The 27792-nt window shown below is 43.2% G+C and overlaps 13 non-coding genes across 13 annotated transcripts; 8 read left to right on the forward strand and 5 right to left on the reverse strand.

The window, feature by feature from the left end:
* Window positions 1–10395: 10395 nt before the first annotated feature.
* On the reverse strand, window positions 10396–10467 carry trnad-guc (transfer RNA aspartic acid (anticodon GUC)). Its single transcript has one exon. It is a non-coding gene; the product is annotated as a tRNA-Asp (tRNA).
* Window positions 10468–11743: 1276 nt separating this feature from the next.
* On the forward strand, window positions 11744–11817 carry trnai-aau (transfer RNA isoleucine (anticodon AAU)). The gene has a single exon. It is a non-coding gene; the product is annotated as a tRNA-Ile (tRNA).
* Window positions 11818–11924: 107 nt separating this feature from the next.
* trnaq-cug (transfer RNA glutamine (anticodon CUG)) lies at window positions 11925–11996 on the forward strand. The gene has a single exon. It is a non-coding gene; the product is annotated as a tRNA-Gln (tRNA).
* An 88-nt stretch (window positions 11997–12084) lies between these two features.
* Window positions 12085–12157, reverse strand: trnaa-agc (transfer RNA alanine (anticodon AGC)). Its single transcript has one exon. It is a non-coding gene; the product is annotated as a tRNA-Ala (tRNA).
* Window positions 12158–12792: 635 nt separating this feature from the next.
* On the forward strand, window positions 12793–12879 carry trnay-gua (transfer RNA tyrosine (anticodon GUA)). The gene is given in 2 exon segments: window positions 12793–12829; window positions 12844–12879. It is a non-coding gene; the product is annotated as a tRNA-Tyr (tRNA).
* Window positions 12880–13074: 195 nt separating this feature from the next.
* On the reverse strand, window positions 13075–13146 carry trnad-guc (transfer RNA aspartic acid (anticodon GUC)). The gene has a single exon. It is a non-coding gene; the product is annotated as a tRNA-Asp (tRNA).
* A 1276-nt stretch (window positions 13147–14422) lies between these two features.
* Window positions 14423–14496, forward strand: trnai-aau (transfer RNA isoleucine (anticodon AAU)). The gene has a single exon. It is a non-coding gene; the product is annotated as a tRNA-Ile (tRNA).
* Window positions 14497–14603: 107 nt separating this feature from the next.
* trnaq-cug (transfer RNA glutamine (anticodon CUG)) lies at window positions 14604–14675 on the forward strand. Its single transcript has one exon. It is a non-coding gene; the product is annotated as a tRNA-Gln (tRNA).
* Window positions 14676–14764: 89 nt separating this feature from the next.
* trnaa-agc (transfer RNA alanine (anticodon AGC)) lies at window positions 14765–14837 on the reverse strand. Its single transcript has one exon. It is a non-coding gene; the product is annotated as a tRNA-Ala (tRNA).
* A 635-nt stretch (window positions 14838–15472) lies between these two features.
* On the forward strand, window positions 15473–15559 carry trnay-gua (transfer RNA tyrosine (anticodon GUA)). Its single transcript is given in 2 exon segments — window positions 15473–15509; window positions 15524–15559. It is a non-coding gene; the product is annotated as a tRNA-Tyr (tRNA).
* A 195-nt stretch (window positions 15560–15754) lies between these two features.
* trnad-guc (transfer RNA aspartic acid (anticodon GUC)) lies at window positions 15755–15826 on the reverse strand. The gene has a single exon. It is a non-coding gene; the product is annotated as a tRNA-Asp (tRNA).
* Window positions 15827–17102: 1276 nt separating this feature from the next.
* Window positions 17103–17176, forward strand: trnai-aau (transfer RNA isoleucine (anticodon AAU)). Its single transcript has one exon. It is a non-coding gene; the product is annotated as a tRNA-Ile (tRNA).
* Window positions 17177–17278: 102 nt separating this feature from the next.
* Window positions 17279–17350, forward strand: trnaq-cug (transfer RNA glutamine (anticodon CUG)). Its single transcript has one exon. It is a non-coding gene; the product is annotated as a tRNA-Gln (tRNA).
* Window positions 17351–27792: the final 10442 nt, after the last annotated feature.

Raw genomic sequence — 27792 nt, forward strand, 5'->3', positions numbered from 1 at the left:
TCAGTGACTACACTTGTGCTACTTTCACCTTCGACCCCTTAGGGGCTTAACTGCCTCAGTGAGACCTACATTAGCTTAGATTGATCTGTCTGATGATGTTACAGAACTAGTATGAAAATGGGTGGGTGTTACACATATAGCAGCACATAAAAGGTTCACCATCAAAAACCTAATAATGCACATAAATATAGCATGCACTAACAACAGACACATAAACAGTGAGTACAGTTAATAAACCACTTCAAATCTTCAAATATTTCAACTATTACAAATTTCATAGAAGTCAACCTGGTCTGAAAATACATCAAAAAATACAGTCATATGTGAAGGAAAGAGGCTGCTTCTGGTTTACACGCACACACACATACACACACACACAATTCATAACATCAACACATAGTTCAAGATTCGATCAAAACACTGTACTTTGTAAACTAACACTTTGTGTCCTCTAATGTTGTAAACAGAGCGTGTGACCAACTCAGGGACTTTACAGAAATAAGTTCAGCACTGACATGACAGAAGACTCCCCAGAGTCCTACCAAGATTTGAACTGGTATTACTGGACTCAGAGTCCAGAGGGCTAATCATCACACCACAGCACTACCGAGATGCGTGCCATGATCTTCGGCATGAGTTGCATGAACTGAGGCGTGGCTAGCTCAGCTAGCGGACCACGTGCTCTATCGGCCCACGGAGAGTCTGTCACACCAACAGCATTTCTGGTAAAGAAAAAAAAAAGAGGAAGAGTTACAACAGCCACAACCACAACCAAACCAAACAAAACCAACTGTGCTTTGTTGTTCCCCAGGGGCTGAAAATGATGTTTCTGTTCATCTAAAACCATTCATGGTCAACAATAGCAAAACCATCCACTATGCTGGATATTATTCATATCACTGTCATGGTTTTGGGACTTTGTTGACCTCTGGTGGCCATTTTTGGCTTTTTTTGTGTGTGCGTGTGTTTTGTGAGTGTCCTGCCCTCTTGCTAGCTCACCTGGACATATAAATAACTTGTGGGTTTCCAGTCTCAATGCAATGTAATTTTTGGTGGTTTGGAGGCTTGTAAGAGCAGAGAGCTGACATATATATACATATCATACGGTATCATCAGCATCAGTCAGTATGACGAAACTGAGCTGACTGAGGGTATATGTTCAAATGCATATGTTTCTGGGGATGAAAATTCCAACTCAGATGATAGTGAGCTCTTATGAAGAAAAATACAAATGTGAGGAAACCCTCTCAACTCCAAGAACAACAGCATCCATAGGAAACCCAGAAATCAGAAATCTGATTGGATTCTCATTCTCTCTCTCTCTCTCTCTCTCTCTCTCTCACAGTCACACACACATACACACACACACAGAGTTGTTACTCAAAACAATCTCATACCACCCTCATTCACTCATTCATTATCTAAGCAGCTTATCCTGATTAGGGTCGCGGGGGGTGTTGGAGCCTATCCCAGCGCTCATAGGGCGAAAGGTGGGGAAACACCCTGGACAGGCGCCAGTCCATCGCAGGGCAGACATACAGACAAACAGACTCACACACACATTCATACCTAAGGGCAATTTAGCATCTCCAATTCACCTAACAAGCATGTCTTTGGACTGTGGGAGGAAACCGGAGCTCCCGGAAGAAACCCACGCAGACATGGGGAGAATACGCAAACCATCTCATACCAGTACATCAAATTTCATCCAATAAACAGATGCTGTTGTACACATTGTTGATGGGCATTTTGCTCGTGTGAAGACCTGTTGTCAAAAATAAACAATATTTATTATATGTGTATGAGAGTCAGTCCCTTTGTTCTGAGTTGCTGTGCTCTTCTTAGTGGAGAGATCCTCTGTGTCTGTGTGGTGTTCAGGGGCAGCAAGACTGTCATAAATTTCTACCCCCAACTCCACTTGTTCTCCTCTGTTTAATTCACTTGTCTAAGTGCTTAGTTTTAAAAACTTACTCAGGCATCTCCATTCTCTTAAGAAAAGACCAAACAAATAAAAACTTTTAATGCCCCTGACCGTATGTTTGTTTCCACGATGTATGGCACTTTACTGTTCATGTCACAGCAGACAGGAAACTTTTATCACAGGAAACTGAGAAGCATCAGGAGGTTGCACTTAAATTTCCCCGTAAATTAGGAGGGGCATGCATCATATCATATATGGTCACCCTAGTTGTGTAATGGTTAGTGTTCTAGAATCTGAATTCAACGATCTGAGTCCAAATCATGGTGGGGCCTTCGTCAACCTTTTGCTGCATGCAGCACTCGCCAAGTAGCTGTCCAGCTGTTGCAAAAACGGAATAAATGTCGGAAAACAAGTGGGAGTCAAAACATAGTCATTTAATAATCTTGGCGTGATACATATGATGAAGGAGATGAAAACTTTAGCGAAAACCTTTAGAAGTGACAGAGAATTGTTTGTCTCTGTGCTACTGCATATTTATATATAACTAATGGTGCATATTCTCTACAACAGAGTCATTTCAATGGGAGTTGTTCTCATATTCAGATTATCTGTGATATTGACTGTATAAAGCATTATGTTGTGATGATTGGGTACTGATGTGACTTTCTGAGGTCTGAATACAATGCTGTTGCTGTGATAAAATGGAGATATAAATAATGAGACTGTCCAACCTCACGGCAATGTCAACAGAATGTCATTAGTAAAGGTCATTATGTAGGTTTGATGTCTCTCAGTGAGTAAATTTTCCATAGATTAATCCTCAGCTAAAACAGAATGAGATCAGAACAGATAGTGCACACACCCCATGCTAGATGAAGAGGAAGTGGAATTAAGGTTACCATGGTTATCTGTTTCCTGTCGGACCTTTGTTACAGGAAAACAATTCACACAAATACCACAGAGAGTAAATAAAACACTCTCTTCATCACTGCCATCTGACTTCTCTTAATGTGATAACTGAGTCTCCTAAAAAAAAAGAAATGTAGTGAGACCAATCTGATCATATGTTCATAATCATGTGATCACTCATCTGTGGCCTGTCGTTCTCAGGGTGGACTAATTTAAGTCATTGATTCACACAAAGTCACACAGATAATTGGAGGTTGCTAAGCACTGACAAACTCATCATAGCTGATATACGTTTTATTGTATCATCTACAGTAATTAGTGGGACAGAATGGAGTTGACTGAGGGAACATTTAAGCAATATCATTTGAGAAGGAGTATTGTTATACTGAACATCAGCACAGCTGTGATTCGGTAGTAAGCACGAGGCCACATTAGATGCAGACACTGCAACAGCTGGTAGCATCTAATATACAGGAAAGGGGCAGATATACAGGAAAGCTGCCAAATGGCACATCAGAAGAAAAGACAGTTAAATGTATTTTTCAAATGAGTGGAAAGGTTTCTTAAGTTGTTTCCATTTCTCCCTTCCATCCATTTCCCATCATCTCCACAACTCCTGCACTGGCTGGGAGGCCCCAGACTACCACATGTCTTTCCTGATACATGTGAACTCAAACACTGCATCTTTTCACCAGACCATGGAGGACTTTTCTAAGAAGTCATAATGAAAGGGAAGGTTTATGCTTTACTCCCTAGATCTGTCTTGTGGAAAATGTTTAAGCATTAACACTACCTGAACATATATTCTGCCTAATCAAGTCTTAAACTGCATTTCTAAGTCTCGTTTTAAGTTGAACGGTGAAAAATGACAAAGAGGAAGTTATGCGAGGATGTGATGGTTGAGTGTGTACAGGAACGTGCCTGCAAACTCAAAAGAAGAAGAAGTATTATTGATCTGTCGTAACCTCTGTATAATCAACACTATCAGTCACCGCTTGAACTGTCTACTTGACCTTGACCTTGGTGAAAGCATCTTAGATTAGACAAGTGAAACTGTTAAAGGGATGTCAGGCCGGGACCATCTGTCACAGTCTGTAATCGTATCCGTATTAAAGATAAATATGTCAGTCAAAGGGAAGCTGGGAGGGAAGTTGTGTTGGGCTAACTCTGCAGTTCTCCTTCGGGAACATGTTGTGTGGACTGGATGGACTGGTCCCGCTCCCACATCACGCCACCTCTAAAGTTGTTTGTCACTGTATAAATACTCTGTCATTCTCTCTATTCAGGGTGATTGTGCTCACAATTGTGCTAACCTAATCTGTGATAGTGCACACAAACACACACACACACGCTGTGAAAAGTGAGCAGTGAATTTGTCCTCTGCATTTAACCCATCCAACACACCGGTAGCAAATACACAGCATTCCTTGCGCCCGGGGGACATTGGGGTTAAGTGCTTTGCCCAAGGGCACACAGCCATTGATGTCAGTCCTGGGAACCAAACCGGACCCTCCAGTCACGAGCCTGGTTCTCTAGCCTCAAGACCACAGCTACAGTCTCCCGTGATTGCTCTCCCACGATTCATCACTGTTTGTGGTCTCTGGGACTTAACAACTCTCCATAAGGAGACTCCTGATTTCCCTTACAGTCTACTAATTTAACACACAAACCAACCAGTGAGAGGTGCTGGAAATAATCTTCTACCAGCCTACCGCCCATGAACACTGTCACTTGTGGTCATCAGATGGTCCGGCCAAACCAAACGTACCAAGACAGATACAAATCATGGTCCCTATCACCGTTGTCCTCATCAATGACTACAGTGAAGTGGAACCGGCCATCTGTATTCAGCACCTGGTCAGTGATGAGGCTTGAGGAGGAAGCCCCACAAGTCAGGGAGAAAGTGTCTACACATGGGCCACAGGCCAAGGGCTTGCCCCCAACAGGGTTCATATTCCCCTCAGTCTGTGTTGTGGTGGGTGGGTGGAGGCGTTACCTTGGTACACATTTATTTATTAGTGACAGACATTCTGATATTCAGATTCATTTATCTTTATTTTCTAAGGCTCCATCTTCTGTACTGGCTCCATCATGTCTTGAGATCTGAAAAGAACAGATCAGTGAGATGTTTCATTTCAAAATCACCATATATGGTCATTAGAAACACTCTGGAGGCTCACTGGTTAAAGTATTACCACAATTTCACACTTTACAGCACAAAAATGGTTTTCTAAATGGAAAGATCATTCATTACCCTGGTTTTGTATTTCAGCCATATGAATAGTTCATGAGTATGTGATATAATATCCTAATGTGGTATAAAGTGTGGCTCAGTCATGATTAATAAAAAATCGATAAGGCACAATACAATATGCTGGACACGATTCTGTCTGTGCTGTGTTATTTGGTGGTCAAAGATGTGTGATTTGATTTTGTGGAGAAGAAACTAAACTGATCTACATCAACAGCACAACAGACGGGCCACTTCAGTGCCCATTCAGACATTCAGTCTATGATGCATTAGTTTTAACTTTTAAATGGAACTCACTGGTCCTGCTAATCTAAAGTCCAAATGGGTAAGAAAGAAGCTCAATAGCTTTGAACAAACCCTAAAATGTATTTTGAGGTAGTTGTCGCTGTTTCTGCATTGTCATCCAAAAATTTCCCACTTAATTTTTAAAGCCACTGGTTATCAGTTTCCTCTTAACAGTTTCGCTGTTTAATCGACATTTCACCAAATATAACACACCATCATATGACTGCAGCAGCTCAGTGTGTTGATGAGAACACAACGCCCATCTGCTCAGAGCACTGACGGAAAAGTGACACACATCAGACAGCATTACGACTGTAGAGCTGGTGAGTGTTTTCTCAGTTTATGCATTCCACTGCATGATGGAGAACATGGACGAGAACACCTTTAACATCGTTCATGATCTGGATACAGAGAATCAGGACAAAACTTCAACCAACCATCCAAGAGAACCTCAAAACACAGGTAAGAGTGTACATATACACAAGTTAATTATTTAGAAAGGCAGAGGCAAAAACAACAACAACAAAAAGCAAGATCTTTCAAATCAAACCAACAGACTGATGTGTTTCAACAGATATTTTACCTGTTTGTAGATTATACAATGACATGATGATATCTTACTTAAAGTAAATAATAAATGAAATAATAGAAATACAAAGAGAAATGAAAATAGTGAAAAATAGAAATATCTGTATCTAAAATTTTCTCTGCTAACATAATTCTAACACTTTCTCTCTCTCTCTCTCTCTCTCTCTCTCTCTCTCTCTCTCTCATTCTCTCTCCACAGGTCAGGTCCAAGACAGCAGGGAGAGAAAGAGTGAGTGTACATGTAAGGGTCACTGTAAGGTCAAATAATGGCTTACTCTAAGATCAGATGTGGAGACGGCTCATTTAAATGCATGACTCAGGATTAGTTTGAGTTTTTTCAAAAGGACGTCAAATCAACATATTCTGACCAATCTTGTGAGCATGAAAATTGTACATTTTGACCTGTTGGATTTGTCGTATTATCCAACGTGAGCAAACATTAGACTTACTGTTTCGGAAGTGCAAAGTTTAACAGTATCAGTTCTCTATAGTGGAGAGACTGAAGTGTGTTTGGGGTGGGTGGTCTTGGACCTTGTGTGTTGAATATTCATTTTATGGAAGTTCCTCGAAATGGCCTTTACAACAGCCCAGTGTGGCAGTTGGCAAGAGAACAGTGCTCTGTTCTAACCACAGTGCATAAACTTATTACAAATGAAAACCATTCCTTCATACTGAAAGTGTGTGTGTGTGTGTGTGTGTGTGTGTGTGTGTCTTTAAGGGCTTTGTGTCTACAGACTAACTGGCTGTCTTGGACTGCTGTGTATTCTCCAAGCAACACTTAATGTTGTTCTGCGTCTTCACTGTGAGTGGACCCTGTTTTTAAATTTTGATATTTAAATTGGAAATTTATGGAGTTATAAATGGAAATTTGGAGTTATGCACTTTAAGAATTAATGACAAACTTGGTGTGAATGCCTTCAGCATGACAGCTCTGGTCTCTGATGAATATTTTTTTTTTAATTTATTCTGCTACTCAATAACCTAATTGATTTTGTGTCTCAGTTGCCCCTCAGGGTCAACAGGACCAACTGCTGAACTGTTACAACATGACAGAAGAGATAGACAATCTACAAACCATCTGCCACAAAGTGATCAATCAGAGAGACAAACTTCAAATGAACCACAATAAGTTAGCTGCAGAGAAGGACCAGTTACAAGCCAGTTACACCAGTTTAGCCAGAGAGAGAGAGCAGTTACACACTGACTATGACAATGTAAAAAGCCTAACTAAAGAGAGAGACCAGTTACAAACCAATTACGAGAACATGACAAGTCAGAGAGATCAATTACAAATCATTTACAACAATCTAGCAGAGGAGAAAAAACAGTTACAAACCAATTACAACAACATTGAAAGTCATGCAAATCTTTTACAAACCAATTTCAGCAGCCTAACTAAAGAGAGAGACCAGTTACAAAGCAATTACAACAACATGACAAGTCAGAGATATCAATTGCAAATCAATTACAATAACTTAGCAGAGGAGAAAAGACAGTTACAAATGAGTTATGAGAACATTGAGAGTCAAATAAATCTTTTACTAACCAATTTCAGCAGCCTGAGTAAAGAGAGAGACCAGTTACAAAAGCAATTACAACAACATGACAAGTCAGCAAGACCAATTACAGATCAATTACAATAACTTAACAGAGGAGAAAAGACAGTTACAAATGAGTTATGACAACATTAAAAGTGATATAAATCTTTTACAAACCAATTACAGCAGCCTAAGTAAAGAGAGAGACCAGTTACAAAGCAATTACAAGAACATGACAAGTCAGAGAGATCAATTGCAAATCAATTACAATAACTTAGCAGAGGAGAAAAGACAGTTACAAATGAGTTATGAGAACATTGAGAGTCAAATAAATCTTTTACTAACCAATTACAGCAGCCTAAGTAAAGAGAGGGACCAGTTACAAAGCAATTACAACAACATGACAAGTCAGCAAGACCAATTACAGATCAATTACAATAACTTAACAGAGGAGAAAAGACAGTTACAAATGAGTTATGAGAACATTGAGAGTGATATAAATCTTTTACAAACCAATTACAGCAGCCTAACTAAAGAGAGAGACCAGTTACAAAGCAATTACGACAACATGACAAGTCAGAGAGATCAATTACAAATCATTTACAACAACCTAGCAGATAAGAAAAAACAGTTGCAAATCAATTATGACAACATTCAAAGACAAGCAAATGTTTTACAAACCAATTTCAGCAGCGTAACTAAAGAGAGAGACCAGTTACAAACCCATTTAAACAACATGACAAGTCAGAGAGATCAATTACAAATCAATTACAGTAACTTAGTAGAGGAAAATAAACAGTTACAAGTCAGTTGTGACAACATTACAAGTCAAGCAAATCTTTTACAAACCAATTTCAGCAGCATAACTAAAGAGAGAGACCAGATACAAACCAATTACGAGAACATGACAAGTCAGAGAGATCAATTACAAATCATTTACAACAATCTAGCAGAGGAGAAAAAGCAGTTACAAATCAATTACAACAACATTGAAAGTCATGCAAATCTTTTACAAACCAATTACAGCAGCCTAAGTAAAGAGAGAGACCAGTTACAAACCAGTTACGACAACATGACAAGTCAGAAAGATCAATTACAGATCATTTATAACAACCTAGCAGAGGATAAAAAACAATTACAAATCAATTATAAGAACATTGAGAGTCAAATAAATGTTTTACAAACCAATTTCAGCAGCCTAACTAAAGCGGGAGGCCAGTTAAAAAACAATTACGACAACATGAAAAGTCAGAGAGATCTATTACAAATCATTTACAACAACCTATCAGAGGAAAATAAACAGTTACAAATCAGTTACGACAACATTACAAGTCAAATAAGTCTTTTACAAATCAATTATGACAACATAACAAGTCAGCAAGATCAACTACAAATTATCTACAACAATCTAGCAGAGGAGAAAACTGAGAAAGAAAAGTTACAAAGAGAGAAAAATCAGTTACAAACCAGCTACAACAACCTGAGATATCAGCAAGATCACTTGCAAACCAAATACAACAACCTGTTAAATCAGCAAGATCAATTACACAGGGGGAAAAACAAACTGAGTAAGTAGATTTAATTGAAAATCATGCCTCGTACTTTAATGATTTGCATATTTATGAATGAATGTATCTGTTTAAGAGTACAGCATACAGTCTTATTTCTCCTTTTCACTCTGGACAGATGAATACACTCAGCAGGGATGGAAGTATTTCAGCTCCAGTGTTTACTACATCTCTACTGCGACAAAGACCTGGAGTCAGAGCAGACAGTACTGTAGAGATAGAGGAGCAGACCTGGTGATCATAAACAGCAGAGAGGAACAGGTGAGACAGACAGAGAGAGAGGTTGAGAGAGAGAGAGAGAGAGAGAGAGAGAGGAGAGAAAACTTTGAAAAGAAGGCACAACCTTGGAGAATGCAGGCATCGATCCCGCTACCTCTCACATGCTAAGCGAGCGCTTTACCATTTGAGCTAATTCCCCATGCCGCCGTCTTGCCCGGCACCATTTCTCGCCCGGCCCCTCGGATGCCCAAGGTGCACTTGGAGGGCAGGCCAGTGGCTTACATCGGTAGAGCCCCTCCGCAAAAGTTTGTCGGCTCAACTTCAAAGCTAAGGCTTGACAAAAGCATTAGCCAAACTAGCTGCTTAGCTAGCCACAGCATCATGCATGCGGTGGGGAGGGCAAACCCGCTGAAACACTAGCTAACCGTCACACCAAGCAACTGCAAAACAAGACGTCACAAAGGGATCCTGGAACCACACCAAACTCATAAGGGCCCAACAAACAGTCCAAGGGGCAGGTGTCAGATGTGGGGACCTAGAAAGCCATTTACCTTAACGCCTCCTTTTCTAGCCCATCTCTGGGACTGAGTCAGCCTCCCACCCACCCTCATGGCCTGTGATGCCCACTGCTCTGGACTTCAATGAGCATAAAGTACAAAAGGGATGAACAGCGGCCTTTAAACTCGGACACTTTATGTCGGTGTTCGCTTTATGATGGACGCCACATTTGTCCAAAAAGCTCTTGGCAAAATGTGACGAGCGAAACGGAGCAATTCAGGGATGGTGGGCCGGTGTGTGTGTGTGTGTGTGTGCGCGCCTGTTATGGCTCCACGCCCTTCGATAGCTCAGATGGTAGAGCGGAGGACTGTAGGTGTAATCCTGGCCATCCTTAGGTCGCTGGTTCAAGTCCGGCTCGAAGGACAGACTTTTCATTTGATCCAGTCCTTTGACGATGTCTGGCCGCCTTCTTGGGTCACTTTTCCTGAGACACAGCGCCTGACCCAGAGCAACTTTGCTGCAGGACCTTGCCTTGCGGTGCTGCAGAGAGGGTCCGCGACCCTCGCTCCTTGCTACTTGAGAGTGGAGGTCGTGAACCAGGGACAAAAGATGCTGCTGCTCCCCGTCGGGGAATCGAACCCCGGTCTCCCGCGTGACAGGCGGGGATACTCACCACTATACTAACGAGGACACACTGGCCCTGGCTGAGGGCACCCAACACATGCAAACCGCTGGGGGCACTGACAAACACGCAAAAGACAGAACCTCTGGGTCAAGCAGCTCCGCAAGTGCCCCCTTACCGCCAACAGGGAACGGGTTCCTGAACCGGTTTCGTTCAGGATTCTTTCAACCTTGGTGCCACCTAGCCAACCAGCCCGCGTCTCCCCCAGTTTTGAGCGGAACCATTGTAATCATCATCAACCGGTCAAAATTTCCGGCAACAATGCTCAACCAAAACGTAGCTATAACCAAGGCTATCCCTAAAAAGGACATTTGTGTTTTGACAGCGAAACAGCCTATTAACAGCACCGCAATCTGCAAAGACTCACTGGACACGTTTGATGTCAAGTCGGCAGCAGAGGATTTTCACGCGTTACAGGTTACAGATGGTTGCCTACAATTTAGTGGCTAATGTTCAGGTTTTGCTCCATTGTTACTGTGCAAGAAAAAAATCCCCTCAGAGACTGCCCCGAGAGTTGGCAGACTTTTCCAGTTTTTGACACTTTCTGCTGCCTTCAGTGTATTGTCTGGGGGACAGTACAGTCTAAGCGTACAGAGGACTTTGTAGTTGAAACTAAACCTCTGCAAACTGCTAGGGATGCACAAGCTATTGAAAACTGTGCACTCTCCCACCTCTCCCACAATACATCAAAGGGAGCTTGATAACGGCCCGACAGACAACCCAGGGGGCAGGTGTTGGACGAGGCCAACGGCCTTAACACCTTTTGGTCAGCAGCTTTGACACTTTCCCAACACCCACACCCGTTTGACCACAGCGAAGGAATACACAAGCTATTGACATCAGTGCATTTCCAGCCTCCAAGACGGAGCAAGGCTGTCAGAAAATGCAGTACTCTCCCATGCCCACCACTAATATATGGAAGCCCCGTGTCAAATATGTCCCCCTTCCGACACGTTTGAGCGCGCCGCCGTGCACTGCTGGTGGGAGCAGTGGTCTTTACATTGCCAGTGGATGATCCCACTTCCATTGCTTTTCATATATATGCCGTGGGTGTCTGTAGGTGCTGTGGGTGCCTGTAGGTGCTGTGGCCCTATGTCTGCAGGGGCTTTGTGCCCATAAGTGAGAGCCAGGCTCTCTGACCCTCTCGCCTCATGCATCTCTGACGGAGCCAACGTGAAAGAACCCTGGAGCGACCAGTATTTTTGAGCGCTCTACTTATTCGGGGGGTTTTTTGTTTGTTTGTTTTCTTTTTTTTTTTTGCTGGCTCAAAGCGCCTGCCTGTTAGGCCGGTTAGCTCAGTTGGTTAGAGCGTGGTGCTAATAACGCCAAGGTCGCGGGTTCGATCCCCGTACGGGCCAGCGCCTTACTTTTCTTTGCGGCCAAGGGAGCGCGTGGACGACCCTTCCTGCTGAGCCCTGAGCTCTTCGTCGTCTGAAGAGCCCAAGGCCCGATCAGCAACTTGGAGGGTTCCATGGTGTAATGGTTAGCACTCTGGATTCTGAATCCAGCGATCCGAGTTCAAATCTCGGTGGGACCTTTTGGCAACCGTTTCCGTGTGGGACGCCGCTCGCCAACTGGCTGCCCTGCCCTGCCCCTAAGAAAACTTTGAAAAGAAGGCACAACCTTGGAGAATGCGGGCATCGATCCCGCTACTTCTCGCATGCTAAGCGAGCGCTCTACCATTTGAGCTAATTCCCCATGCCGCCGTCTTGCCCGGCACCATTTCTCGCCCGGCCCCTCGGATGCCCAAGGTGCACTTGGAGGGCAGGCCAGTGGCTTACATCGGTAGAGCCCCTCCGCAAAAGTTTGTCGGCTCAACTTCAAAGCTAAGGCTTGACAAAAGCATTAGCCAAACTAGCTGCTTAGCTAGCCACAGCATCATGCATGCGGTGGGGAGGGCAAACCCGCTGAAACACTAGCTAACCGTCACACCAAGCAACTGCAAAACAAGACGTCACAAAGGGATCCTGGAACCACACCAAACTCATAAGGGCCCAACAAACAGTCCAAGGGGCAGGTGTCAGATGTGGGGACCTAGAAAGCCATTTACCTTAACTCCTCCTTTTCTAGCCCATCTCTGGGACTGAGTCAGCCTCCCACCCACCCTCATGGCCTGTGATGCCCGCTGCTCTGGACTTCAAGGAGCATAAAGTACAAAAGGGATGAACAGCGGCCTTTAAACTCGGACACTTTATGTCGGTGTTCGCTTTATGATGGACGCCACATTTGTCCAAAAAGCTCTTGGCAAAATGTGACGAGCGAAACGGAGCAATTCAGGGATGGTGGGCCGGTGTGTGTGTGTGTGTGTGTGCGCGCCTGTTATGGCTCCACGCCCTTCGATAGCTCAGATGGTAGAGCGGAGGACTGTAGGTGTAATCCTGGCCATCCTTAGGTCGCTGGTTCAAGTCCGGCTCGAAGGACAGACTTTTCATTTGATCCAGTCCTTTGACGATGTCTGGCCGCCTTCTTGGGTCACTTTTCCTGAGACACAGTGCCTGACCCAGAGCAACTTTGCTGCAGGACCTTGCCTTGCGGTGCTGCAGAGAGGGTCCGCGACCCTCGCTCCTTGCTACTTGAGAGTGGAGGTCGTGAACCAGGGACAAAAGATGCTGCTGCTCCCCGTCGGGGAATCGAACCCCGGTCTCCCGCGTGACAGGCGGGGATACTCACCACTATACTAACGAGGACACACTGGCCCTGGCTGAGGGCACCCAACACATGCAAACCGCTGGGGGCACTGACAAACACGCAAAAGACAGAACCTCTGGGTCAAGCAGCTCCGCAAGTGCCCCCTTACCGCCAACAGGGAACGGGTTCCTGAACCGGTTTCGTTCAGGATTCTTTCAACCTTGGTGCCACCTAGCCAACCAGCCCGCGTCTCCCCCAGTTTTGAGCGGAACCATTGTAATCATCATCAACCGGTCAAAATGTCCGGCAACAATGCTCAACCAAAACGTAGCTATAACCAAGGCTATCCCTAAAAAGGACATTTGTGTTTTGACAGCGAAACAGCCTATTAACAGCACCGCAATCTGCAAAGACTCACTGGACACGTTTGATGTCAAGTCGGCAGCAGAGGATTTTCACGCGTTACAGGTTACAGATGGTTGCCTACAATTTAGTGGCTAATGTTCAGGTTTTGCTCCATTGTTACTGTGCAAGAAAAAAATCCCCTCAGAGACTGCCCCGAGAGTTGGCAGACTTTTCCAGTTTTTGACACTTTCTGCTGCCTTCAGTGTATTGTCTGGGGGACAGTACAGTCTAAGCGTACAGAGGACTTTGTAGTTGAAACTAAACCTCTGCAAACTGCTAGGGATGCACAAGCTATTGAAAACTGTGCACTCTCCCACCTCTCCCACAATACATCAAAGGGAGCTTGATAACGGCCCGACAGACAACCCAGGGGGCAGGTGTTGGACGAGGCCAACGGCCTTAACTCCTTTTGGTCAGCAGCTTTGACACTTTCCCAACACCCACACCCGTTTGACCACAGCGAAGGAATACACAAGCTATTGACATCAGTGCATTTCCAGCCTCCAAGACGGAGCAAGGCTGTCAGAAAATGCAGTACTCTCCCATGCCCACCACTAATATATGGAAGCCCCGTGTCAAATATGTCCCCCTTCCGACACGTTTGAGCGCGCCGCCGTGCACTGCTGGTGGGAGCAGTGGTCTTTATATTGCCGGTGGATGATCCCACTTCCATTGCTTTTCATATATATACCGTGGGTGTCTGTAGGTGCTGTGGGTGTCTGTAGGTGCTGTGGCCCTATGTCTGCAGGGGCTTTGTGCCCATAAGTGAGAGCCAGGCTCTCTGACCCTCTCGCCTCATGCATCTCTGACGGAGCCAACGTGAAAGAACCCTGGAGCGACCAGTATATTTGAGCGCTCTACTTATTCGGGGGGTTTTTTGTTTGTTTGTTTTCTTTTTTTTTTTTGCTGGCTCAAAGCGCCTGCCTGTTAGGCCGGTTAGCTCAGTTGGTTAGAGTGTGGTGCTAATAACGCCAAGGTCGCGGGTTCGATCCCCGTACGGGCCAGCGCCTTACTTTTCTTTGCGGCCAAGGGAGAGCGTGGACGACCCTTCCTGCTGAGCCCTGAGCTCTTCGTCGTCTGAAGAGCCCAAGGCCCGAGCAGCAATTTGGAGGGTTCCATGGTGTAATGGTTAGCACTCTGGACTCTGAATCCAGCGATCCGAGTTCAAATCTCGGTGGGACCTTTTGGCAACCGTTTGCCGTGTGGGACGCCGCTCGCCAACTGGCTGCCCTGCCCTGCCCCTAAGAAAACTTTGAAAAGAAGGCACAACCTTGGAGAATGCGGGCATCGATCCCGCTACCTCTCGCATGCTAAGCGAGCGCTCTACCATTTGAGCTAATTCCCCATGCCGCCGTCTTGCCCGGCACCATTTCTCGCCCGGCCCCTCGGATGCCCAAGGTGCACTTGGACGGCAGGCCAGTGGCTTACATCGGTAGAGCCCCTCCGCAAAAGTTTGTCGGCTCAACTTCAAAGCTAAGGCTTGACAAAAGCATTAGCCAAACTAGCTGCTTAGCTAGCCACAGCATCATGCATGCGGTGGGGAGGGCAAACCCGCTGAAACACTAGCTAACCGTCACACCAAGCAACTGCAAAACAAGACGTCACAAAGGGATCCTGGAACCACACCAAACTCATAAGGGCCCAACAAACAGTCCAAGGGGCAGGTGTCAGATGTGGGGACCTAGAAAGCCATTTACCTTAACGCCTCCTTTTCTAGCCCATCTCTGGGACTGAGTCAGCCTCCCACCCACCCTCATGGCCTGTGATGCCCGCTGCTCTGGACTTCAAGGAGCATAAAGTACAAAAGGGATGAACAGCGGCCTTTAAACTCGGACACTTTATGTCGGTGTTCGCTTTATGATGGACGCCACATTTGTCCAAAAAGCTCTTGGCAAAATGTGACGAGCGAAACGGAGCAATTCAGGGATGGTGGGCCGGTGTGTGTGTGTGTGTGTGTGCGCGCCTGTTATGGCTCCACGCCCTTCGATAGCTCAGATGGTAGAGCGGAGGACTGTAGGTGTAATCCTGGCCATCCTTAGGTCGCTGGTTCAAGTCCGGCTCGAAGGACAGACTTTTCATTTGATCCAGTCCTTTGACGATGTCTGGCCGCCTTCTTGGGTCACTTTTCCTGAGACACAGCGCCTGACCCACAGCAACTTTGCTGCAGGACCTTGCCTTGCGGTGCTGCAGAGAGGGTCCGCGACCCTCGCTCCTTGCTACTTGAGAGTGGAGGTCGTGAACCAGGGACAAAAGATGCTGCTGCTCCCCGTCGGGGAATCGAACCCCGGTCTCCCGCGTGACAGGCGGGGATACTCACCACTATACTAACGAGGACACACTGGCCATGGCTGAGGGCACCCAACACATGCAAACCGCTGGGGGCACTGACAAACACGCAAAAGACAGAACCTCTGGGTCAAGCAGCTCCGCAAGTGCCCCCTTACCGCCAACAGGGAACGGGTTCCTGAACCGGTTTCGTTCAGGATTCTTTCAACCTTGGTGCCACCTAGCCAACCAGCCCGCGTCTCCCCCAGTTTTGAGCGGAACCATTGTAATCATCATCAACCGGTCAAAATGTCCGGCAACAATGCTCAACCAAAACGTAGCTATAACCAAGGCTATCCCTAAAAAGGACATTTGTGTTTTGACAGCGAAACAGCCTATTAACAGCACCGCAATCTGCAAAGACTCACTGGACACGTTTGATGTCAAGTCGGCAGCAGAGGATTTTCACGCGTTACAGGTTACAGATGGTTGCCTACAATTTAGTGGCTAATGTTCAGGTTTTGCTCCACTGTTACTGTGCAAGAAAAAAATCCCCTCAGAGACTGCCCCGAGAGTTGGCAGACTTTTCCAGTTTTTGACACTTTCTGCTGCCTTCAGTGTATTGTCTGGGGGACAGTACAGTCTAAGCGTACAGAGGACTTTGTAGTTGAAACTAAACCTCTGCAAACTGCTAGGGATGCACAAGCTATTGAAAACTGTGCACTCTCCCACCTCTCCCACAATACATCAAAGGGAGCTTGATAACGGCCCGACAGACAACCCAGGGGGCAGGTGTTGGACGAGGCCAACGGCCTTAACGCCTTTTGGTCAGCAGCTTTGACACTTTCCCAACACCCACACCCGTTTGACCACAGCGAAGGAATACACAAGCTATTGACATCAGTGCATTTCCAGCCTCCAAGACGGAGCAAGGCTGTCAGAAAATGCAGTACTCTCCCATGCCCACCACTAATATATGGAAGCCCCGTGTCAAATATGTCCCCCTTCCGACACGTTTGAGCGCGCCGCCGTGCACTGCTGGTGGGAGCAGTGGTCTTTATATTGCCGGTGGATGATCCCACTTCCATTGCTTTTCATATATATGCCGTGGGTGTCTGTAGGTGCTGTGGGTGTCTGTAGGTGCTGTGGCCCTATGTCTGCAGGGGCTTTGTGCCCATAAGTGAGAGCCAGGCTCTCTGACCCTCTCGCCTCATGCATCTCTGACGGAGCCAACGTGAAAGAACCCTGGAGCGACCAGTATATTTGAGCGCTCTACTTATTCGGGGGGTTTTTTGTTTGTTTGTTTTCTTTTTTTTTTTTGCTGGCTCAAAGCGCCTGCCTGTTAGGCCGGTTAGCTCAGTTGGTTAGAGTGTGGTGCTAATAACGCCAAGGTCGCGGGTTCGATCCCCGTACGGGCCAGCGCCTTACTTTTCTTTGCGGCCAAGGGAGCGCGTACCCTTCCTGCTGAGCCCTGAGCTCTTCGTCGTCTGAAGAGCCCAAGGCCCGAGCAGCAACTTGGAGGGTTCCATGGTGTAATGGTTAGCACTCTGGACTCTGAATCCAGCGATCCGAGTTCAAATCTCGGTGGGACCTTTTGGCAACCGTTTGCCGTGTGGGACGCCGCTCGCCAACTGGCTGCCCTGCCCTGCCCCTAAGAAAACTTTGAAAAGAAGGCACAACCTTGGAGAATGCGGGCATCGATCCCGCTACCCGTTTTAACTCCCGCTGGGGGTTAAAATTAACTGTAGGTTAAAATTAAGGTCTCCGTGATTGCACACGCACACTGTGAACAGTGAGCAGTAAATTTGTCTCTGCATTTAACCCATCCGATTCCCTCGCAATCTTCAAGAACCACCTGAAGACTCTTCTTTTCTGAGAAACCCTTACCTCCACAAGCCACTAACCAAAGAACCATTCTATACTCAATCCCAACCTATTACATTATGAACTATTTTCTAATGCACAACTTGTCAATCTATAACATGTACTACATGGCACTTCCTTACTTTTACCGTGAACTTATGCCCATACTGACCTATCAGCCCTGACTCTTTTTATGATTTAGATTAACCTTGCACTTAATTGTGATACTCACCACATGACAGTTTGCACCACATGCTTACTCTAACATTTTCCTCTTACTTGCATGTGTATCTAGCTTGATAATGTACCTAGCATTGGTTCAGCAGTCAGGTCCTCAATGGCTATTTGCTTGGTTTTGTACTATGCCCATCTTGGAAGTCTCTTTGGATAAAAGCATCTGCAAAGTGATTGGATGTAATGTAATGTAATGTAATCATAATATGAAGATCAGTTGTAACTATCATGTGAAAGGAATGAAAAGAGGTTCAAATATTTTTGTAGCACTCTGCACCTTTGTAGTTTAAAAAACACTTGCCGAGGCATAACCACACAGCTCATCTTTTTGTATTTGGGCTCCAGACAAGCTTTTCTCTTATTCAACATTTATAATGCACAGATTGCAAAGCTCCACTAGGGGGCAATATTTGATAAAGGGTTTGCTGAGTTTTGCAGCAGTCACTGTTTAACGCAACCTGTGCTTTATCTCTTGTGGCTGACTGTAGAATTAATATATAATTTTTTGTGTGCATATAAACGTCCTCATTTATATGCATATATGAGAACAATGATACTGTAGCATGCTTTTGCAATAGGAAAAGGAAAAAAAAAGCTACAAATAACCATAAATAAATAAATGATTCAAACAGCAGTGAGTCATAATCATATTCAAAAATACATCATAACAACAAGTAAAAACAATGTTCCAGACAAGAGTGAATGCCTTTGTTTTGCTAGGAGAATGAAGCCATAAGGCTCTTCTCTTAGGAGGTTTACTACTTATTCTGAGTTAACTAACTTTGACTTTTCACTAAACCTGCTTTCTGGAATACTGCCCTGGAAAAATACAAGCAGTGATGATATCCTCTCATATGCTGTGAAAGACTTATATTCCTGATTCTTAATCGTTTTAATCTCATTATCGGGCTCCCTGTCGTCTGATTTAGCTAATGCTGCAAGTGAGAGCAATTATCAGCTATTTTACTTTTACACCTTTCTGGTTCTTTGAAGTCCATAAATCTTTCAGACAGCTGGAATATAAAAAGCCTGCTAGACCCAATAAACCAGGGCTATATTTTCTCAAGTTAGCAGCTGATTTTAACCCAAGGCCATGTCTTATCTCATAATAATGACATTTCGAAAATTTTGGAAATCTGTCTTTATTTTCCTTCTGTGAGAGGGGCATGATCCTTCTAATATGATCAATAATAGACCAATTACCAAATTATGTGTTTTTGCAAAAGTTCAGGCAAACAACTGAAGGATATGCCACTGTTTTAAGGGTTTCCCCCAACAATGACCATATCAAGCAACAATAACACACAACACACTGGATTTGAGGATTATAACTGCCATCCTAACCATTACAAATGTATTCTGTTGTACATGTCTCTAACTTTACAGTAAACAGGTACACCATTAAACTATGTTGTGGATTAAGAATACTTTAAGAGCACTCTTGTTTACCCCTCTGACTAAATGAAGAAAATTAAGCTATTAAATAAGATGTATTACACTGTATCACACTGACAAATTGTCCCTTATAATCATACAGTGTCATTTGAAAATATGAATCATGGCTTACTCATCTAATTAAATCTACTTACCCGGTTTAGAATGTTTGGACATTAGTTCATCTCTCTCATTCAGTAACTGGTCTCTCTCTCCTCAGACAGGATGATGTTCTTGTCCCATAGCCTGTCTCTCTCCTTAAACAGCTTGTCTCTCTCCTCAGACAGGATGATGTAGCTTGTCTGCAGCTCTTCAATCTCTTGAAACAGGTTGATGTATTTGGCCCAAAGCTGGTTTCTCTCCTTGGACAGGTTGACATACCTAAGTTGGTTTAAGTCACCCTGAGGGCAAGCTGAAGCCCAACATTGCATACACTAAGATACATTATTAAAATACAGAGAAATATAAAAGTGTCATAAAAGTTCATAGTCACACCATAGGTTCTGACATGCCCCCTTTGCTGGCCATTTTGAGTTAAAATTTTCTTTGTTTAGTAACTTCTTTCTTTTCCTTGGTTCAGTCGGTTAATCATTTGATCATTAGTTTCACCTGTTCTTGGTGGTTGTTGTTGTTGTTTTTGTTGTTGTTAATCTAGTTCAGTTTCCATTAGAAATACTCTGGCCTTCTCTTTCTTGCTTTGTGAAGTCCTGGCAGAGTTGCCTTTTCGCTGTTTGTCTTCCTGTGCCTCTGTTTCCTGTATTTGACAATAACACACAATAATCACTTAGAGGCTCATTTTAGCCACTTTGTGCCAGTCACACAGGGACACCAAGGAACAGAGTAAGAGACAAGAGTGTATTCTTTTACACTCAACCTCCCCAACCTTTTTTTTCTCTCTTTCCCTTGTTCAATATGCTCTGTATATTCTGCCATGCATCTTGTATTCTTGTGTTACATAAATTTAAGTACTGGGTGATTGTAAAGCCTTCTCACAGATCCAGCAAAAATTATTATAACATGATACATCATGCCAGGTCTCCAAACAGCCACATGAACAATCATATTGTATAATCACAAAGTCTTCATTAAGTCCTTTAATATGATTAGGCTGCCCTCTGTTCCAGTACCATGTTAGTCTACTGTAGTTTTGATACAGACTGACAGCAAGAATTGAATTCAGTGATCTGTCATCCAGTGACCAGTGCTGTGCCATCCACCCAAATCCACGACCCCCCTGTGACATCATCAGTCAGACCAATGAAAACTCTCTTATCCCCTCTGAGCCTTTTAACAAGTTGCTGATGGGAGACACAAAGTGAAAAGATTTTATTTTTAAATTTCATTGAATTTATTTTCTCTTGAGTGAGACATTTGACATATTCAGCAAAGATATTCAGAGCAGGCCAGTCGCTGACAGTCGATCAGTTCAAGATTCTATGTACTCAAAATGTGACCAGTCAGGCTCAAAAACCAATGATTTTATACAGTTTAATATGATTACGTAACGACCTTGTCTCCACCCCCCTCTGCTCCACCCATTCACTGCTCAGCGTTGCTGGTTAATGATCACCTGTCTGATCAGCTCTGTCACCACATTATGTTTTACACCTGGTTTTGTTCATCTAGTCTACCTTTTAGTTTGTACAGATACCCTTGGTTTTGGTGTGTTCCCTATGTGTGACCCTGCTGACCCTACTTAAAGTTTGTATCACATTTCTGAAGCTCTGTAAGTTGAGAAACCTTTGTTACGCCCGTGATCCTGCTGGAAAATTACCATTACTCAGTAGAACAGACTGGAGATAAGCAAGGAAACGTATGCCCATACAGATGATACTGAGAACAATCAGTCTAATACAAATGGTTGAAGGAACTCATAACACTAATGTATTTGTCAATTTGTCAAAATACTTTAAACCAAAATCACAGGAACATCTCTGAACATTACGGATTGGTTCAGGGTCTGGATGCATGTGCAGAACTGGCGTTGATTTACCACAGAGTAAGCCAGGGAACAGGGACAGGAACACAGAACGAGAACACAAGGCTTCAGGATTACACAAATAACCTTACAGGTAGAACCCAGGTACATATAGATAATGTCACATCATACCAGAGGGCTGTACTATAGAGTGAGGTAACTGGCTTATCCAGGTAATTTCAGGAATAACTTTGTGACGTTGGGTGTAACTAGGTTATCTTCGTGGTCAACGTGATATTACCCTCCAGCGAGGAAAAATGCTGGCACATTTGGAAGACTCAGTCGACTGTGGTGCATGGATTGCAAGAGGCTCAGTCCACAGGGCAAGGGTAGATAGAGACTGTCAAAACCCTCTAGCTTACCCCTTATATCTTTGCTAGCTTCTAGGGCCAGACATCTTCAATGCCACTCGCCAGAGTAATGCCCTCACCTGTTGAACACTGTGCCATGCTTTGAGATATTTTGACACTTCATGTATTCCATCGGTGATGATGAGCATCTGATCACAAATACTGTATGCTGTGCAGTTCCCAAGGTGGTACTTAATCTCACTAAACTGCTGGATGCATTTGTTGTGTTCCCTGGCCTTTTAAGCATTCTAAAGATCATTTATGCGATCGCAGGTAATTCGCAACATAAAAACATTTGGTCTGTTTTTAATATGCGTAGGCTAGGCCTATACACAAAACGCAACATTGTCAGTACCTCTGCTTGGACTCAGTCACTCTGCAGCCTCCTGCTGGTTATTCTGTTTTGTCTTACCATGTGCTTTTGTTTGTTTTTGTTTTTGTTTTCCATGTGCTTCTGACCCCGCCCTTTGCCTGTTGTGATCTACTTCCTGCCATTGTTTGTTTCCAGCCCTCTGAGTTCACCTGTTGCTCATGGTGCTTGTATCACTCAGCCTGTTTATACCTTGCTCTGTTAGTCTCTGTTTGTCAGATTTCTCCTGCCTCTTGACTGTGTCCATCTAGCCTGTTTACCTGCTTTGATATTCTGCCCGTTTGCCTGTTTCAACCCTGCCTGTTTCTGGATTTTGGATGTTTGTCTGCCTCTGCTCCTGTTTCTTGCTCTGACCTTTGCCTGCTCCTGGATTTCTCTTTTAGACTGTTTTCTGGTTTGTCAACCTTTTGTTTGGATTTTTTCCTTATTTTTGGTCCACAGTTATCTTTAGCACTCTGGAGGCTAGGTGGCCTAGGTCAGTGTTTGATTCACGCATTTTTTGGGAATCCACTCATGGTCAGAGAATTGCACAAGGTACAACAACCACCACCCTATATCTCACTCATCATGCTGTATTATGACAATTTCTCTCTACTGTTCAAAGGGCGTCCTAATGGCCTGCTTCTCGGGGACTGAGGTTACCCGTGTCTGCGTTACCTAATGACCCCCCATGCTGATCCACAAACAAGCGACTAAATTAAATTTAGCTTTGCTTTGCTTGGAGCAGACATGTGAGGTAGTGGCAGCATGTGTAGTGTTCAGTAACATTGCGACTGTTAGAAAAGAAAGAGCACCATGCCAGCTGTTGATGCCACCAGATGTAGCCTTCGCTCCTGTCTGCTACTGTACGTGCGCTGCATTGAACCATTAAAGCGGGAGCAGAAGTGATGGCTCAAGCTACTTGTTGGTTCTTAGAAAAGAACTAAGAATTACGAGAGATAAATTCAGAATGGCGAGGGAAAAAAGGCAGAATCGTGAGGAATAAAGTTGGAATGGTGAGGAAAAAAAGGTAGAATTGTGAGAAATAAAGTTGGAATGGTGAGAAAAAAGGCAGTATTGTAAGAAATAAAGTTAGAATTCTGCAAAATAAAGTCACAACTAAGCAAACTTTTTTTTTAATGTGGCCAAAACTGGCTTCCATACATTTTTGTGTGTGCACACAGCCATGCAGTCTCATGACCTCTTATGGTGATTAGCGGGGCATTCACCTATCTTAATTAGGAACAACAGCTTTCAATTTACAAAGATTCATCATTATAAGGTGCAAGCTTGTCAAGAAGCACCAAGACGGAGGACACAAGTGCGGGCAAAACTGAGGTTTTAATAAATCAAATAAACAAAAGAAGCTTTACACAGACAGGTGTAACAGGAGACCAGAGGGGAGTTCACACAGGTAGCGAAGAAGCTTAGGAAACACGGAACTATTCCAAAACACACAACAGAAGAACGGCTCAGTAGACACGGGAAGGTGTAGACTTCGCACTGACTGATCCGACAGAGGGGTTTAAATAGGGAGATGTGTAATGGGAAACTAAAGTGAGGGCAGGTGTGCGGGATGAGAGTGATCAGGCCGGTGATTAGTAGACGCGGCGACGCTGAGCGCGGAATGGCTGAGACTGGCGAGGGAGGAGGCGAGGTCGTTACAAAGCTATTCTGCAGTTTAAGAACACGTCATGAATCTGACATAGACTTTTTCAAAGGAACTTTCTCAAGAACGAATTTAAGAAAAAACGTAAGAAAAAATTTAAGAGGAAGTTATTGGTGAATGAGGCCCAGTGTTCTTACGAATTGCGCTGCCAACAAGCCTCCCTTGTTTTTTTTGGCCACCACGGTGTTACATCTAGCCGTTAACATTTATTTAAACTCCCCATATCCAGACATTATCAGCGTCTGCATTCTTCTCAGGGAAAAATACGGAGCACGAGCCGCTATGCAAAAACTCTACCTGTGTTGCCGAACACGCCCTTTTTGTGTATATACACAAACTCCAATTCATTTAACACTGAATCAACTAATCGACATCTTAATCACCGTAGTAGTACCATTTAACACCAGTTCAGGCAATCAGAGTTTGTCAGCCCTGACCTTAGTACAGCCCTCAGGTTACTCCACAGATTTCACAAAAGAAACTAAAGAGAACCAGCGATTTATGCACAAAGCAAAACAGGCTTTATCAATAAAAACAGGTGAAGACCTTGATGAAATAACGATCTGAATCAAGAAACTGACAAAATAAAACAGAACTCAAACTGACAACCAGAGGGAGTAAGTAAGAACCTGAGCGTTAGAGTTCCAAAGACACTTATATACTCATAAGTTCTGCTGAATAATAATTATTTTACACTAAAGTGTGCTTTCGTTCTAACGAGTTTATCAGAACTTTACAGTCTCCAGTTCCCTGTGTTAGGAGTGAAATGCAACACTATGTAGCCACCAATAAGACCACAACCAACACCATCACTCCACACCCTCCGCTTCTCTGTTTTGTTCTTTACTTCCTCTTTTAATGTGGTTGCTCCCATGGTGGTATGGTCTTATTGGGTTGTGGTCTTATTGCTGGTTAAGTAGTTTTGCATATAAGGTTCACTGGAGACTGTAGATTTCTGGTAAACTCATCAGAGCCGACACACACTTCACTGTAACATCACTTTTACTCAGCAGAACAGAATGGAGTCAAGTTATGATGTACATGTCAATACAGGACGTACTGAGAACAATGAGAGAAACTCGCATGTTCAGAACTCAGGTGAGCACTCCCTCTCCCCCTCTCTCTCTCTCACTTTCTCTCGGTCTCTCTCTCTCTCTCTAACACATGCACACACACACACACCAAAACACACAAAAATAAAAACATGCCTATTCTTTTGCTTGCGGGCTGGCTTGACCAAACATGTATGCACCGAATAATCTTGTGTTTCTCTCTCTATCTAAACATTTAATATTACAACAATATTATTTATATATCACAATATTACAGCAACAACAATAACAACAACAACAATAATAACCAGAAATATTTAAATCAAACACCTCCCCAAATTTTTCTCCTCTCAGGAAGTGACACTTTAGTCAACAGATGCTGTAGAGTAACTACAGTGTGTCTGGGGCTGCTGTGTGTTCTCCTGCTGGCTGCTGTCGTACTGCTGTGTATCAACAGACACCAGATAGAAACCAGTTACAACAACCTGACCATGGAGAGAGACCAGTTACAAACCAGTGACAACAACCTGACCATGTGGTATCAAAGGTCCTCTGTCCTAGGTGAGTAGTAGTTTTTCACTTTAAGCTAAATATGACATTGACATAATGTTCTGTCATGCGATCATTTAAAGTCTGCATTGAGACAACTGCTCAGAGAACATAATTTACCAATCTGTGAATGATTTCACTCAGGGAGACTGCAGTAAAACTACATTCAAATTTGTTTTCTTTACATTTGTCTCGTAAAGCTGTCAGAATGTGTTGGGTACAAAAGTGACTGAGAACAGCCATTATTTCACTCTAAGAATCAACATCATTGTAACATGTGAGTGGTTTACACCTGTCTATCTGCTAAGTATGTAAATTAAAAAATCATAAATATAAATAGTATGTACTATTTTTCACATCTGTTCAATAAGTACCACTTTACAATAAGACTACCCTTACAAAGGGTTTGTGAATGGTTTATAATTAGTGTATTAATGAGGTTGTGAACACTTTGTAAATTATTAATAAGCTGTTATAACACATTAGATAAAAAGTGCAACAGTGACCTGTTGCTTGCCAAATAGTGATCCCACATTTATTTGTACTGGTAAGCCTCCGATCTCATTGGTTACTTAGCTTGCTTTGTCCTCTCCTTTAGCCAACATTTATAGCTGTCAGCTTCATCAGGTATTTGTTAATAAGTATCTGGCATTGAACCATCATCAGCATATCTTAATAGTCAAAAAAGTTTCATTTGGCACATCATATTTGGCATATTTCATTTCCATATCAAATTGCCAGATTTATACACTAAGGCTTTAGTAATATTGTTTATCTTCACATTTTCAGCATGCTATCAGTAGCTGTGCTTATTATTATCACAGGTGTTGATATGACATACGCCATAATATTAAAGTAGTATATTGTGATGTGTGTTGGAGGGCAGATGGGTGGAGTTTCCCAGCATGCCTTGGGGCGATGGACTGTTGCTTAGCCCCAATTCCTGATTGTTCAGTTTATTTTTTCCATTGTGGCTAGTAGAAGTGTATGTGTATTATTCATCATGAAGTCTTTGTGTTGTGTTGTTAATTCTTGTGATAGTTTTATGTTATCTGTGTACCGTAAATGTAATTGCCTGCATGAATGATGTACTTCCCTCCTACTGTGTCAGCAAGTTTAATGTGTTACAGTAAAATAACTATAGTATGGTTCAAAAACACTACAGTATATACTACAATAAAACAAAGGGTATACTACAGTATATTTACTATGGTATACTATAGTGTTTTTTCATATGGGGCTTAACAGTAACAGCTGTGGTCTGCCTCTGTGACCAGATTTGTCACACATTCACAAACATTATTAATCGCAATTTTCAAGTCGCCTCTCATATATATGGTGGTGAATATGATTTTAAGTAAGCAGTGAGCACTACATCACAGCCACTTACGAAGCAGTTAGCTTGAAACCCAGTTGATTTCAAAAATCTCAAACATGGGCTTAAGATATGGCCATGGGTACTCTGGTGAGGAACCTTTATCTTTATCATCTTTATCTGCCGTAGTGGCAGCCATCAGTAAAACCACCAAGTTCAACTGTTAAAAAAATGCAGCACGCACTTGACTGACAGCATTGGAGTAGTTTACTGTGATTGGTTTTTCTCCTGTGAAGAACACAATATGGCCTATCACATTTTAGAAAAGAAAATTCATCTGCTGACTTCAAGGCTAGGCTTCAAAGTAATGAGTAACGAGAACCTTCATAAAAATGTAGTGGAGTCAAAAGTACAATATTTGTCTTTCCAATGTAGTGGAGTAAATGTCATAAGTCTCCACAAAAAATAAATAAATAAATAAATAACACTCACGTAAAGTACAAATACTCGAAAAATGTACTTAAGTACAGTACTCAAATGTAAATGTACTTCGTTACTGTCCGTCCCTGGTTACTTCCTAGTTTATGCTGTTTGTAAAATAAAAGGCATGTTTCCAAAGGAGCAAAGGCAGTGTCATCACTGTAGAGGTAACCAAGCAACTCATTAATAAACAGAGATGTGTTTAACACTTTACAATAAGGCTCCCCTTTTCCAGTTATAAATATTAGTAATTCATCAATAGATGGTGATGCGTTTTACACTTTACAATAAGAGTCCCTTTCACCAATTATACCTGTTTGTAATTCATAAATAAATGGTCATAAAAATGAGATGAAGCTAACAGTTTAACATGCTGACTAAAGGAACAACATAAAGTAAGCTAAGCAACTAGCAAGATCTCAGATTTAACAGAACAAACAGATAAAAAGTGCAGCAGTAACTTGATCTTGCAAAATAGTGACCCCGCATCCATGTATGAAAGCTGTGTTATAACTTGTTTAAAATTGTTTATCAATGATTTATAAAGTGTTTACAACCTAATTAATAATCTAATTATAAGCCATTTATAAATCCTTTATAAAGGTAGTTTTATTGTAAAGTAGTACCATTTAATGATATTTTGCTGAATTCGTTAAATATGATACTCTGTGTTTTGGTGATGTCACTTCTTGTGATCTGGATAGAGTGCTGTTGGATTACTCGACAGAGCTGTACACAAGCTCATATGAGCTGAGATCTTCA

The sequence above is a fragment of the Chanos chanos genome, chromosome 11 (genome assembly GCF_902362185.1).
Source record: "Chanos chanos chromosome 11, fChaCha1.1, whole genome shotgun sequence".
In the NCBI taxonomy this organism is placed as follows: domain Eukaryota; kingdom Metazoa; phylum Chordata; class Actinopteri; order Gonorynchiformes; family Chanidae; genus Chanos; species Chanos chanos.